The sequence below is a fragment of the Melospiza georgiana genome, chromosome 13 (assembly GCF_028018845.1).
Source record: "Melospiza georgiana isolate bMelGeo1 chromosome 13, bMelGeo1.pri, whole genome shotgun sequence".
Taxonomy (NCBI): domain Eukaryota; kingdom Metazoa; phylum Chordata; class Aves; order Passeriformes; family Passerellidae; genus Melospiza; species Melospiza georgiana.
Genome location: NC_080442.1, coordinates 1125818 through 1140119, shown reverse-complemented (window position 1 = coordinate 1140119; position 14302 = coordinate 1125818). Strand labels below are relative to the sequence as shown.

At 41.9% G+C, this 14302-nt stretch overlaps 1 protein-coding gene across 1 annotated transcript in view; it reads left to right on the top strand.

Moving 5' to 3' along the window:
• The window catches only part of RORA (RAR related orphan receptor A), a 358823-nt gene that overhangs the window by 173144 nt on the left and 171377 nt on the right, over positions 1–14302 (top strand). The gene's annotated exons all lie outside the window — the stretch shown is intronic.

Sequence of the window (14302 nt, the reverse complement as noted above, 5' to 3'; positions counted from 1 at the left end):
ATGGTTACAAAGAATGGCTGTAAAAACAATTTGGTACAAAATGCAGTGACTGTTTGTGGGTTCCTTGTGTCAAGGCTCCAGTAAAGATCCAGGGATATTCCCTGGCACTCATTTTGTTGAAGAGACCTGACTTCACTTTCACATTGCTTCCATGTGTGCAGGATTTAGAAGGAATGCTGGTCTTTTGTTCACACCTGTGCTGGATTAAGGTTGCAGCATGGGCTGACCATCCTCTCAGCATTTCAGTCAATAAATCAGCTACAGACACCAACTGACCAGAAATTATGTGGCCTTCAACTAATTCTTCATAGGTATATGCCTCAGTTGGGAGAAAAATATTTGCTTTATTCTTTTCTATGAAAAATCTCTTAAGCACATTTGCAAGAGGTTGTGAAGCACACTCAGGGACACTTTCTGCAGGTAAGCTGATGTGCAGGGATGGTCCTCAGTTCCCACTCAAAGTATAAATCTATTAAACTCTGTCAACAAGTTTATTGGTGGAGAGATCTTCGTTCCCCTTGATGGGTGAAAGGTGGGACAGAAAATGAAAGTCAGTTGAGGATCCTGCAGATAAAGACATCAGAATGAAAGACAAAGCATGCTGTGCATTTCTTGTAATGCTATAAACAATCTGAATTTGATGTTATCACCACTTGTTTCATGCAGTGTTATTTTGTGTGTGATTAAAATATTTGGGAGGACTCTTATTAAGGAATAAGAGGCTTGCTGAGTTTGCAAGGCAAGGGTGTGAGATGGATAAACTGTGAGGGAATCCAGGTTTTTGTTGGATAGACTAGATTATTTTGGAAGCTTTGGAAATTCTTTCATGAAAATTGTTCCTGCTGAGTGTGTGTGTGGAAATGTGTTGGGACACGTGGTTGAAGGCTCTTTGTAATGGTTTCAAGTTATGCAGCCAGTCCAGAAAAGCAAAGAATGCCAACTGAATGCTAGAACTTGATTTCAGTTGTAGCACCCAGGCTGTGGGGTTTTTTTATTTGGCCATGAAAAAGCTCAACACTCTTTTAATGAAAGGCCTTCTCTTCTCCATAGAGTTTGGTGGTTACTGTGCTGGAAATAGGGAGCGAGGGAAAGCAAAGATGCACCCCCAAGGACTGGTGCCTGTCCTTGTGCTGTACCCTGAGCACAAGTCACTCAGCTCCAGTGAGAAGCACAATCAATTTCTGCAGGCTGGAAAACAAGACAGTCTCACTTGGAGTGTATTCATTCATTGGGCTGCTCTCCTGAGCATAGTTCAGACAGTCCAAAGATATGAGGCATCACAGTGACTTTTCTTATTTTTTAATTGCCTCTGATTGTTTGTAAAATTAAACCAAATAGTTAAATACTTAGGTAATGAAGACACACACTTGTTCCTTTGTTCAATCATAAATTTTCTACTAAATTGCTTTATATAAGTAGATTGATACATTTACCTTGAGTATGAAAATGCTTTTTTCTTGATAGTTGATGTTTTTCCCAGCTACATTTTCCATCACATATCTTGGGAAATGAGCAGAACATACTGCCTGTGCACATGATGCATTGGGCAACCTGTTCCTGTTTACCAGTAAAGTAACTTAATGGAAAGTCAGTGAAAGTCTCGTTAAAATAATGCTGAGTGACCTTTGAGAATTGGCACATTTTACTTTATATGCTTATCTTGGTAAGATATTCATAGATGGCACAGATTCATCTAAAATGTATTGCTATGCATATATTCAAGTGCTCAGATTATTGGAGTTGAATATTTTGAATAGCTGAAAATTTTTCTAAAAATCCAGGGGTTTAATTCACATTTTCTATTGGGTGGGGAAAAAGGATGAACATATAACATGGTTGTCAAATTTTCTGGTAATAGTCTGCAGGTAAGGTAAGTGTTCTGAATTTTCATGTGTAGCTGTTCTGTGATACAAATATATATATATAGATGTCTTAAATAGAGTTACTGTACTTGTGCAATAACCATTGGCTTTAGGGAACTGCTGTTTATCTTCTCAGAAAACATGAAAGGAGAAAGAGGAGTTCATAAAGCATTGTTGTTTTCTTTTGATACATCTTGCTCCAGGGAGTAGAGAGGAATGTGGAAAACAGGTGTCTCACAGATTTCAGCAGACATTCTCATTATATCTCTTGGCTCAACAGATCAGTTCCAGATACCCATAAAGCTTAAATTTGTGATCTAACTTTGAAAGACCATTGCACTGAATATTCTATGCAGATTGAGTGGGAACATAATAGTATGAGAGGATGTTTAGAAATACTGGGGCTTTTCTTGTCTTGGAAGGGTTAAATATTTCAGTCCTGAGTAGTTCCTTATTTATAGTCTTCTGCAGGTTTTTCGTGCACGATAGAGTGGGAATGGGAGTAGTGGAGGAGGCAGTGGACTCCTTTGAAAGAAATAGAGGACTTCTCTGGGAATTTCCTTCTATATGGACCTTAGAGTTCCTTCCATCTTTTTATTGTACCAAAGAGTAAACTGCCTGTGTACAAAGCATTCAGTCCATGTACACCACAGGGAGAAGGAAAGGACTGGAGCTAAATCAGTAGCAGAAATGTCAGTTCACTGACAGCCCATCAGTAAAATGTGTGGGGTCAGTTCTGCTTTGGGTTGAAAAAATTGTTTTAATTCCTCAGATGGGAGACCCAAATTTGTATCTCCAGTCCAAGCTGTGCAATGTACAGTACAATTGTTCTTGTGTTTGTTGTGCAAGTATGGAATGCACAGGGATCTCCCAAGACTGTTGTTGCAGCACGGGTGCAGTCCTGGCCAAGCACTAGGTAAAAATGAGCCATGTGCACAGCCCCTGTGGATTCCCTAAGTGCCAGGGCATGGAGCCTCCTTCCAGCAGTTCTCTCCAGTAAAACTGGAGGGGTGCCCTGTGGGCACTGGGAGCTGCCTGTTGCCAGTGTCTGCAGCAGAGGGGGAGGAGGGATCTGTGCTGCACTTCCAGTCTGTCCTGGTGCAGCACTTGTTCCCCGTGTCCTTAGGCATGCCTCTTACTGAGGGGGCATAAACACAGATTTAAAGGCTGTAAGGAACTGCCAACTTCCCAAAAGTTCTGCCATTTCAGGTTGCTGTTAAACACCAGTGTCCACCAACAGGTTATTGAATAATGTGCTACCACGTGCAATGGAAAAAGCAACAAATCAGTGCTGTGCAAATCCCATACCTCTTCAGGATTTGATTTTGTCCAAAACCATAACATTTTATAGTTTGTTTAGTCAGAAGAATTTATTGAGCTGCACTTTTGGTTAGTCTGATGTTTCATTTCAAAAGTAAGTGCTCCCCACATCACTAATTCTGGGCTATGCATTTAATAATGAAACATTTATTTAATAATATTGTTATATGTTCCATGAATTGCTTTTGGGAGAAAGTGTTTGTGGGTGTGAGAAGTATGTGGGTGCTTCTGTGTGTGGTCAAGATTGCTAGTGAGATTACTGACATCAATTGCATATGGATGTCGGGCATGCAAAGCTAAAGTGTGGGGGTGTGTGACAGTTACAAATCTGTCTGCTTTCGGAGGCTGATAGCTGCATTCAGCAAAACCCGCTGCTTTCTGCTCCTCTGGGCAGTGGGGAAATTGCATCTGACTGAGCTTAGTTTTCCCTTGGTTTATTTCTCTATTTAGGACTTAGATTGACTGCAAAATTTTAACATACCCTAAGATAGCCACAGTTTTGTTCATGCTGTACCTAAAGGTTTGCATGATTCTGTAAATCAGCTCAAAGCTGACCCAAAACCTTGACACAACCAGTTCAGTTGTGGTGAATATCTGGTCATGATTATCATGATGCCTACAACCAATGAAAGTAGCATGGTTACAGATGTCAGAGTTTCACTAAATTCCAGGTGTGAGTTCACTTAAATGGATTGCTGCTCTCTCTTGTAACATGGCCTTGTCCTGTACTTCGTGTGCTTGATTCTTGTTAGACCTCAGTGAAGGGGGAGCTTTGAATCTTGCCATAGTTAAAGAACCAGAGTCCAACAGTTCACATTAAAAATAGATTTTATCTCCTGAATCTGAAATACAGCAGAGGCATCAACAAATCTCAGCACATTGCCACCAGAATGCCAGCTCAACACTCACAGTCAAGGAAGTGAATGGTCAATGGCCTTAAATATTTTACCCAATTCCCTTTTTCCCCTACTAGTTACTTTAAAAATTGTTATAATTTTATTTTATTCATTATTACTGATCACCTGGTGTACATTTTACAGGAATATTGTTGTGGCTGGTTGTAACTCATCCAATTAGAATTGAAGCCGTTTGTAGAGTGTGGAAATGTCTCATATTTTGCTTTATAGTAACTAAAGAAACCCAAGTGAAAAGATTGAAATTGTGCCATAGTTAAGATTATTTTATTTTTGTTGAATGTGCTGAGACTACTTTTGGTGCAAGACCTGCAGTGTGTTCTGAGTGAGGCTGAGAGAACCTCAACTTTGGAGCTGAAACTGGTGGCCAGGCTTGTGGTGTATAATGACTTTTTGGTGTAAAGCAGGACAGAGATGTTGGTTCTGGGTGTTTTAATTTGGGGGGTTTGTTCTTTGCAATGTTCGTTTTTTTGGGGTTTGAGATTTTTTAAATGGTGAGAGTGATTTCGGGGATCCCTTTCACTCCCCCCTTCAGTCCCTGCGTTAGTGATGTGATAATGTCAGCAAGCATTGATATTCTAAGTGAGCTCGTTGCCAAGATGGTTGTAGAGATTTGTATCTGTCCTTGTTACAGATGAATGGAAATAAATACTTGGTTTAATCATCAGCAGTGCTTTAACGAATGAGCCCCTTTGTCGTGCAGATCTTACATGTGTCTCAGATGTAAGCTCTAATGATTTTCTTTTTAGATATGTTGTCTATTCAGATTATCATTTGCTTTTGCCCTTTTGAGGTTTTTAGTCTTCTCTACTGTTTTTTGGCTTTCGTTGTACTTAGAATTTTTAAACCCACAGCTTATCTGGTGCTTATCAACCCTTGTTACTTTGCTGCAGCTCCCTGCTCTGCCCTCCCCCTGTCCCAAGCGAGGGGGGATGGAAATACCATTTTTGTTCTGGTGATTAGTTTCAGGCTTATGGATAAATATTTGTAGTGGAAAAAATGAGTAAGAGTCGCTGATGATGCAGCTTCTGTCAGTTCCCTGAATACAGTAAGGAGCAGAAGCAAAAACACTCCTGGTGGTGTAACTGCCTCTGTGCTTCAGTTTCTGATGGTGTAGTGCTGTGGATAAATAAAAAGGGGAAAAAAATCACACCTCTAACCAGCAATGCTCTATGGGCAGAAGCTACCCCAGTTAGGCTGGACCCATTCGGGAATAGGTGTAGTAGAAATCTTGCAGAATTAGTCATTCTTCAGCTCTCTCAACCTAAACTGAGTAACATGAAAGAGGCAGAGTATTTCCCCTTACTCATGGTGTAAATCTCGGTGGGACAGCTTATGAGAATTTTACATCATATATGCAGAGCACTTTGGTCAAATCAAAACATAAATCTTTTTCCTCATTTCTGAACTAATCCATGCCCTGGGATAGCTATGATTTCTTCAGCTCTCCAGCAAACCTCTTTCAGCTGAGAGCTCTCTGTAGGGACATCAGAGGGCTGCACATGGACTGTGTAACCCCTGGTTTGAGCTTTCCACAGGGCTCATGGCCCTTCCAGTGTTGCTGTGCTGCTGAGCAGCTCAGGGTAGCTGTGAGTGACAGGTTTTATAATAGAGACCCAGAATATTTACATCTATGGGAATTTTAAATTGTAGTTGTGAGAAGAAAATTATTGGAAAGGATGAATATTTCGAAGTGTTGTAATGGATTAATATTTTCACCCCTTTATCTGTTCTGTTGTCATTGCAAAATGATTCATAAGAGACAGGAACTCAGATACTGACAAGGAACAGATCCCATCTGGATTTCCTAAGTGCTTTGCAGTCAGGGGGTGGCACAGGCACAATCCTGGATATATTTTCAACAGTACATGAGTGGATCACGTTAAAGTTCTTGCTTCCAAAATGTGGTCTTTTACTTGAAGCTGAGAACTGGGGCATCTAAAGCCACTTCAGACTGAAGGCTGATCTAAAATGATACTTCTGACATTGACGAATTGTTGTTTAACTACTTAACAAAAAATTTCTACTGTTTTGTTTTGGATGATTGTCGCTGCCCGTACGTGATTATAGTAAAAAGGATCTTCTGCTGTTTTCTGAGCCTGCCCGATTCCTGCAATACTTAGTAATTGGAGGGAAAGAAAAACCAAACAAAACCCAAAAGAAACAAAGCCCCCACCCTATCTAGTCAGCTTTTCAGTCACAAACAGTTCAATAAAATTTTACTTTCATGGTGTGTGCAGGATGTATCCTTGATGAGTGACAGTCGTGCTCTCTCTGAAGTTGTCAATCTATAGCTACGTGATAATTTTAACTACAGCAGAACCAAAGTTTAAGCAACCTTATTTTAGCATGTCAAATGAATAAAATGGTCGTGTGGCTAAGTTTAAAATCAGTTTTATAAGATGCAGATGCAGCTCATTAGTTGTACCAGCATTGCAGAGTCCTGCAGTCAGCTGTGCAGCCCTGCAGAACAGCATTAAACTCTTAAGTGTTATTTTATTTATGTCAGTAGACACTTTTGGGGTGCAGGGCAGAGAGCCCTTCATTTTTCCCCATTACTTAGATGTCAGTATCATTGTGCTAGCAATTCGGTACAAACAGCTAAGCTTTCACAAAGACATGTCTCAATCTGTTTATCTGACCATGTTGTTATCAGTTACATTATGACATTTGGGTTTTGATTTTTGAGTCTCATAGTGAACAACATATATAGGACCTTTGCATTTTTTTCTGTATTCAAATTATTTTTCTGTAATCGAATGCAGCACCTGCTAAATCTGTTGTCGCACTTAGGAATTTCTTCAAAGGCAAAAAAATAATAGTAAAAATTAAAACAGCAATAAAAATTTTAAAGTTAATATTCCTCACGATTAGCTTCTGTAACAAATGTTTGAAGCTCAATTTGAAGTATTGCTTTGCTTGGGGTTTTTTCAAAGGGATTCCTGTCCTGCTAATCTGATAGGCAGGGCTGGAGGTACCTTGTGCCTGTTTCTGTGCATTAATGGCATTTCAGTGGAAGCACAGGGAAGTGTAAACCCAAACCCCTCCTCAAAGTGCTGTTCACATAGAGGAGATGATGCTGGTACTCGAATCACTGCTTGCTTAGCTTATAATGCACATTAAATGGAGGCAGCCCGCAGCAGCTCAGAGGTTCGGAAGGCTGGTGTGGGGGCAGGAGTGCTGCTGCTTTGGCTGGGCTCGGGTAATCCCTGGAGCTCAGCTTGGGCTGCCGTGCTTGGGCTCGAGGTGCTCCGTGCGCTGCCCTCAGAGCCGCGCTGCCCTCAGAGCCGCGCTGCCCTCAGAGCCGCGCTGCCCTCAGAGCCGCCCTGCTCTGCTCTGCCCGTCCCTGCCCTCAGAGCCGCCCTGCTCTTCCCGGCCCTGCCCTGCCCTCGGAGCCGCCCTGCTCTGCCCGGCCCGTCCCTGCCCTCAGAGCCGCCCTGCTCTTCCCGGCCCTGCCCTGCCCTCAGAGCCGCGCTGCCCTCAGAGTCGCCCTGCTCTGCCCGGCCCATCCCTGCCCTCGGAGCCGCCCTGCCGGGCCCGTCCCTGGCCTCGGAGCCGTCCCTGGCCTCGGAGCCGCCCCTGGCCTCAGAGCCGCCCTGCTCTGCCCGTCCCTGCCCTCAGAGCTGCCCTGTTCGGCCCGGCCCGGCCGGCGGGGCTGCGGCACCACCGCGCTCCCGAAAATGGCGAAAATGGCTTTGCGCATTTCCAGAGCCCTCCTGGGGCTCATGCGGATCCTTAGCGTACCGCCAGGAGCTTTCGGGAGGTAATGATTTAACACTTGAACAAATAAAACAGTCTCGTTTAGCAGTTTGCCTCCCCCCACAAGTGAAGTCAATAGACAAGCAGGGTTTCAATCCCTCATGTTTACAAACACACTCCGCTTTGCTTTGCTGCTTTCCCCCCAACAACTATTGTCTTACAGAAAGGATTTCACCTGCATTTTTCCTCAGCAGTACTTGAATTGCTTACCCAACCTTAGAAATTTCCTCAAAATATGAAGTCCTTCACAAAAGGTATCTCTGAGTGGTAATTTTGCTTCCATCTTATATAATCTGGGGGGGTTTTTTTTACTTCCGAGACCAAGCTTGTAGCATGGCAAGCACTAGAGACATACAAAATAGGAAGCTCCTTTTTTATAGAAATCAGTATTAAATATGCTGGGCATCTTGGAAAAGACAGTAATTTTGTCCCAGCTTGAGGCAAATAGCAGGAAAAAGTCCTTGTGTTCATATGCTGACCAGTACTTAGTGGATGGTGATATCTCTGTGATGATTGCATTGATGTTCCTGTATTTTAGCCATTGAATCATACATGAAAAATAACTGTCTGATCAATATCTATAAATTATAGCCTGGTTTAGAGTGGGTAAAATGTGCATTGAATGGCAGCTGATTTACACACATTTCCTGTTTGGTGGATTTGGCTTTTGAGTTTAGGTTTTTTGGTTTGGATTTAATCATATTCACATTAATAGTTGAAGCCAGATTTCTGGTAATAATGGTCATTGAAGTGATAGTGAAACTTTCCCACTCTGTTTGAGACGTGTGCTACTTGGCTCTTTGCTTTTGTAGATGAAGATAAAAGCATTAAAGAAGCTCTAACATTTACCCTTTTTTTGAACAGATGAGTATCCTGGCAAATCACAGTATACTCACAACACAGGAAAAAATATAATGAGCTGAAATTTCCATGTCATTGCTGTTGTTTAATTCCACTTCTAGAGTCTGACTGGGGATAACATAATTTTGGCAGCTTGGTGGTCGTGTTTTCAGTCAAAAGCAGATTCAGTTGTATACTTTTGGGTTTTTTCATTTACTTTTGTGTAAAAATCAAAAGATGCAGCAATTCTCAATTGTTCTGATCACCAAATAACTGCACAATTATACTGGAAGTAATTTGTCTTAGGATTTTCTGCTCTTTCTTTCTGGTAGGAAACATTGGGAAGGAGCCATACACCTGAAAGTGACTGAGAGTCTGCCATAACGTTTGAGTTTTGAAAGACTTTATCTGTTTTAGGTTTACTTGCAGAGCTGGATGAAGTCTTTGTGTCAATTCTCATTTTACTGGAACATGTTTTTCACCCTGCTTGTCACAGTGAAAACTGAAAGTTAACGTTTCTTTTCAAAGATGGCACTGTGACTGAGGTCTGTTGCCTAAGTGAAGGAGCTAACCCATAAATTCAGTGCTCATACCAGAAGGATTTTTGATTGTGAGGATGACAAGCAAAGGGCCTGAGTTCAGGTAAAGCTCACATGCTCAAAGGTCACATTGGAGTGGAGTCTCAAGTATCCATTTTTATTGGCCTTTGATTCCATGGAGAGTTTTTGATGACTGTCTTGTACAATGTTGAAAAACTTTTAAAGGGCAACATGAAAGACTAAAACTGAAATACTGATGTGTTTAAAACGTTAGGGTTTCTAATACCTTAAAGGCTTTGAAGCTTTAGATTTACATTTTCAGATATTTTTATGTAATGAGGTAAAAATATGAAACTTAGTATATACTAAGATAACATAAAAATTTAATTAGCAGTCCTAAACCATATCTGGTTTTCCCACTGTACGTAACAGTGCCAACCTTCTTCATTTCTTAGCAGCAAATATCTAAAGGTAGTATCAGAACTGGAGTTTTTCCTCTATGTATCCCTGCCAGAGAAGAAAGAAAAATGCTTTTCACCTGTTTCCTGGTGTTCCTTAAACTGCCAACAGCTCCTCAAGTTCCTTTAAGGCAGGAGCCAAGCCATAAAAGCTGCTGGGTGTTTTTCACTATGCATATTAGATGGATGGGAGTGGATAAATTGTGTTTCTCTCACTCTGCAGCTTTAGGTTGTGATCTCAGACTGCTTTTCCAACACAAAACCAGCAGCAGTAGGGTGACAGGCTCAAATACCTGTAACAGGGTGGAGAAATGTGTGCCCTCTATCAGAGCTTGAAATGGGCTTTGCAGTGCCTTACAGACACACAAATTAGTTATTTTTTGCCTTTGTTACCTGTAAATCCAAAGATCAGTAATGAATCAGTTGACATTTGATAAGCTTCTTGCCTCCCTATTGTTTTTGGGTTTTAATCCTTCTTTCTTTTCCTTTAAAATTTTGGCACTGGTGGAAGTTCTGGTTGGGTGAGTTCAGGTTTTTTGAGGAGGGAGGAGTTTGATTTGGATGATTCCATAAAAATGTTTTTCTTTGGGCTTAGAAAATGTCACAAGATCAAAATCATCTTAAGAATAGCACCTCTCCTTCCCTTTTAAAGACTGTATTTCAGTTCTATTTACTTGTCAGATTGCCTACTTGAGAAAATTGTCCAATCTTGCATTCTGCTTAGGTGATGGACTGCATGTTTGCTTCTGTTTGCTTGTGCTTGGCACTATGGATACAAACAGTAATCAGATGAAAACAATTTTAAAATGGAACAATGTCACACATTTAAGAAAGTGTCAGAAGGGGAGGAAAGACAAGCTGCTTTTGATTCAGTACAGTAGAGAACCTTCTGAAATCCCAGTCTGGATGCTGTACAGTAGCCCACTCTGAAGAGGGAGTCTGTCATGGCTAACCCTGCCAGAAGTGTGGGCTGCTGACAGAACATGTTCAGTGGTGGCTGTGCCATGCAGCAAGGAGGAAATCTGCTCAGCTTCCTCCCCACGGCTGGCTTCGTGCCTGTGCCTTGGACAGCTTTGGAAACCTGGGGAGAAGTCCTGGTGCTTATTCAGAGTTTCTGTTCAACATTTGTGACTGGTTTGATAGGGGTGAGTAGATTGTGGAAGTGAACCAGGATTTCTTTGACCTGTTCATTAAGAAATTGAGAAGTCCCTAAAGCTGTGAAGCAATCCAGTTGGCTGAGAGGCAGCCCTAGGCAATGTTTTCAGAGCCTGTGGCAGGGTAGGGTCCAGCACACACTGAGGGGGGAAGCTGTTTGTGCTTTCCTTCTGTCCCCCTTGTTCTTAAGCGTTTTGGCTCTAAATCCACAGGTAACTTATTAATGAAATCATAACTGCAGGATTCAGTTCTGTGCATTTGAAAGCCTGGCCTTCATTCTGAAGGTGTTAGTGGAAATTGAAAGCTCTTCCATAAACTGAAAGATTGATAGTCTGAAAAGTTGGGCTGTAAAACTCCGGAGTTTGATCTCCATGTAGTTACTTAGTAACTCTTTTTTTAACTAGGCTCCCTAGAAGTATTCTGTATTCTTAATGCAGTTTGACACCTAGAACACTTACTCTTCTAGTGGAACAATTGGCCTGTTACCACAGCTGAAATCCCTAAATCAATATATTCAGGATCAAATGTGCTTTGCTCTTGTGGCTGTTTACTTTAGCTGGCTGAGATTGATGAGCTGGCATCTGGAGGTACAGAAAGGCCATTGCAATTGTAGCTTCTGTACCTCTTCTTTGGGTTTTTTAGGTCTTCTGTTTTTTTATAATATAAATTTAGGATTGTGAGGTGGCTTTTGGGGTCAGTGAAGCAGTGTCACTCCAGCTCCTGAAACTGTGTGTGTGACTAGTTCCTGGAATTCAGTGGGGCTGTTTGTAACTCTGGCATAGAGGCTTTAGTACTCAGGGTCAGGCAGCCCATACTTGCAGAAACCAGCTCCTGGGATTTGGGGGTTCTTGCTTGGGCTTGGTTCTGTTTGCATTCACACTGGCATGGATTCAGTGAGAAAATCAGAATTGTATAGAAATCCAACAAACCTTTCCCCTTGCCCTCAGCTTTCATCTCAACTACCTCTAATCTGTACTCTTAATAAGAAGTTAGTACTGTTCCTTTTGTAATGGATGAGTGACTCAGTTTTATTAAATCACTGTGGGCTGAAAAATCCACATGCAAAATCTAATTAAATATTTTGTGTCTGATTCTGATTGTACTTACACGATGTGGATCTGACTCCATGGAGATGCATTAACTTATTCTGGTTTTATGAGGCCAGAGACTGTGGCCCACTGTCTGAGAGAGGAGCCTGTGCTTCCAGATTCCTGAGTGTTGGTCTGAGGCACTGCCTGGTGCTGGGGCTCTGCTCACTGCCTCTGCACGACAAAGCAAGGCTGATCACAGGGTGAAACCTGAGAGAAACGTGGGGCTCAATGAACGCTCTTTGATCTGGGGCTCCAAAGTGTTGCCAGCGTTGAATGACTTCACATTCAAGTCTAGAGTGATGCTTGCACTTGTGGTGTAACTGAAGAAAAGCTGGTACTGTTCTTTTAAATGTTGTCATCCTGTGCCAGGAAAGTATCAGCCAGTTCTCAATAAATTGCATCCTTCACAATGGGGAGCAGGGGTCAAGCAGAGAGAAAGTTTCTGCTTGGTGTTAATTCTTTCTTTAGTGCCAAGAGTTCTGAAAAAAAAAATTTTGTTTTTTTTTGTTTTTTTTTGTTTTACTTTTAATATAATACAACCAAACAACCTGCTGTTGTGGAATGTGCGGCTGGTTCAAGGTTTAGAAAACACGTGTGCTGATCGTGTCCAGGTCCGGGCTGTTAAGGGTTAACAAACCAGAGCCCCTCATTATCCGGGCTGTGATTTGCACCACTGTAGCTGGAGTTTGCACTGCTTTGTCTCCTGGTACAAGTCTGGAGAGAATTCCTTTCCTGGCTTTCCTTTGGAGAGCTCGGGGGTGGGGAATGGAGGAATTAACCAGATCTCCAGGTAGTCCTGATGTCACGATCAGTATTCTGCTGTTATTTCCACTTGTCAGGGGCTGTTTGAGCTGCACTGCTCGGAATGTTGAGCATCTGCTCTGTAAGTGTGCAGACATCAGAATCATTACAGATTTGTTTATGGAGATAAGTTCTGCCTCTTCAGATTTGCATGTGAATCGAGGGGCAGACAGAAGTTTATCCTTTCTGTAAGAATTACAGGGACAATTTTTAGAGTAAGCAGTAGAAAGTAATAAAAAAATAAAGTATTTAGACAATTCTACAGAAAAACTACTTACTTGCTCAATTATGTTTAATGAACAGAAGTCTTAAAAATGCATCAGCATCACAATCTTTTCCTACATAATAAGCAAATGGGTTTGATGCTATTGCATCTCCTTGCTGATGTGTATTTTAATAATCCAGCTATGATAATATTTGATGTAATAATAAACATAATTGTACCTGTGTCCTCATTAGACCATATTTACAGCATGGGGAGATTTGTGTTTGATCAGTCCCTGTGTCATAGAAGTTGCAGTATTTGTTGTACCTGCCTCTCTAAAGCCCTGTCCCCTGTGCACTGATGGCCTTTGCTGATGCTCAGGTCTCTTCAGTGCTTTTCTGTGGCAGAGGGGCTGCTCAGTGCAGTGTGGTCTGGCAGCAGAGAGGTGCTGCAGTGTGGTTTTGTACAAATTGCTGGTGCCAGAGTTCCTCCCTGCTCTTTCAGTAGAGACACGATGAGCAGGGAGCTGTGTGCAACCTGAGAAAATCAGACCTTGCTCAGGTACCTGGCTCTGAATGCAAGCTGCAGGAAGGCTCATGTGTTAATCCATCTTGTCAACCTGTGGGCAACCAAAACTGCTTGGATATTCCATGCAAGGCTTTGATATTCCATGTAAGCTTTTCTGTGTCATCCAGGGAAACATGGGCTTTTGCTGTGCTGGAGAACCAGAGATATTTTTTACCTTTCATGTTAACATGTCCCTGCTGTACACCCTGGCATGGCAGGGTGCTGGTTGGTTTTGCTTTTATTGGCAGAACCCCCTCCTTTGGTTAGGGAGGGTTCCCAAATGCTCATTCTAATTCTCAGCCTAGGTAATCTGTAAAAATCTTCTGTAAAAGTCACTTCATGCTCATTGCAAGCACTTGGATCTTAACAGATTCTTCACTCATCAGCCTCTCACCAAATGCCATGGAAAGGGATGGTTCAGGCAGCAAGGAGAAGGAACAGAGTCAAGAAAACAGATTTTATTCTCATCCTGGTCTGCTTGCACAGTCAGTTTCTATATGAACTGCACTAGAAGGGAGACAAAACAATGGCTTTGGGTTTGTACTTGATGTTAAATGAAGTCAAATCATTTAATTTAGACTGTTGAGTAGTGTATTATTTAAATTATTTTTATTGTTACTTTGGAAGGCTAAGTGTAAGATTCTGTCATTCAGGATTGCTTCCTGAAGCTCACCATCCTTTGAGGTGTTCAGCATTAAATTAAAAATGAAGTGTCTCCCCAGCTGGGGCATCTGCAGCCAGCAGAGAGTACAAACTGACAAGGAGGCCTCACAGAATGGTATAGAACCACA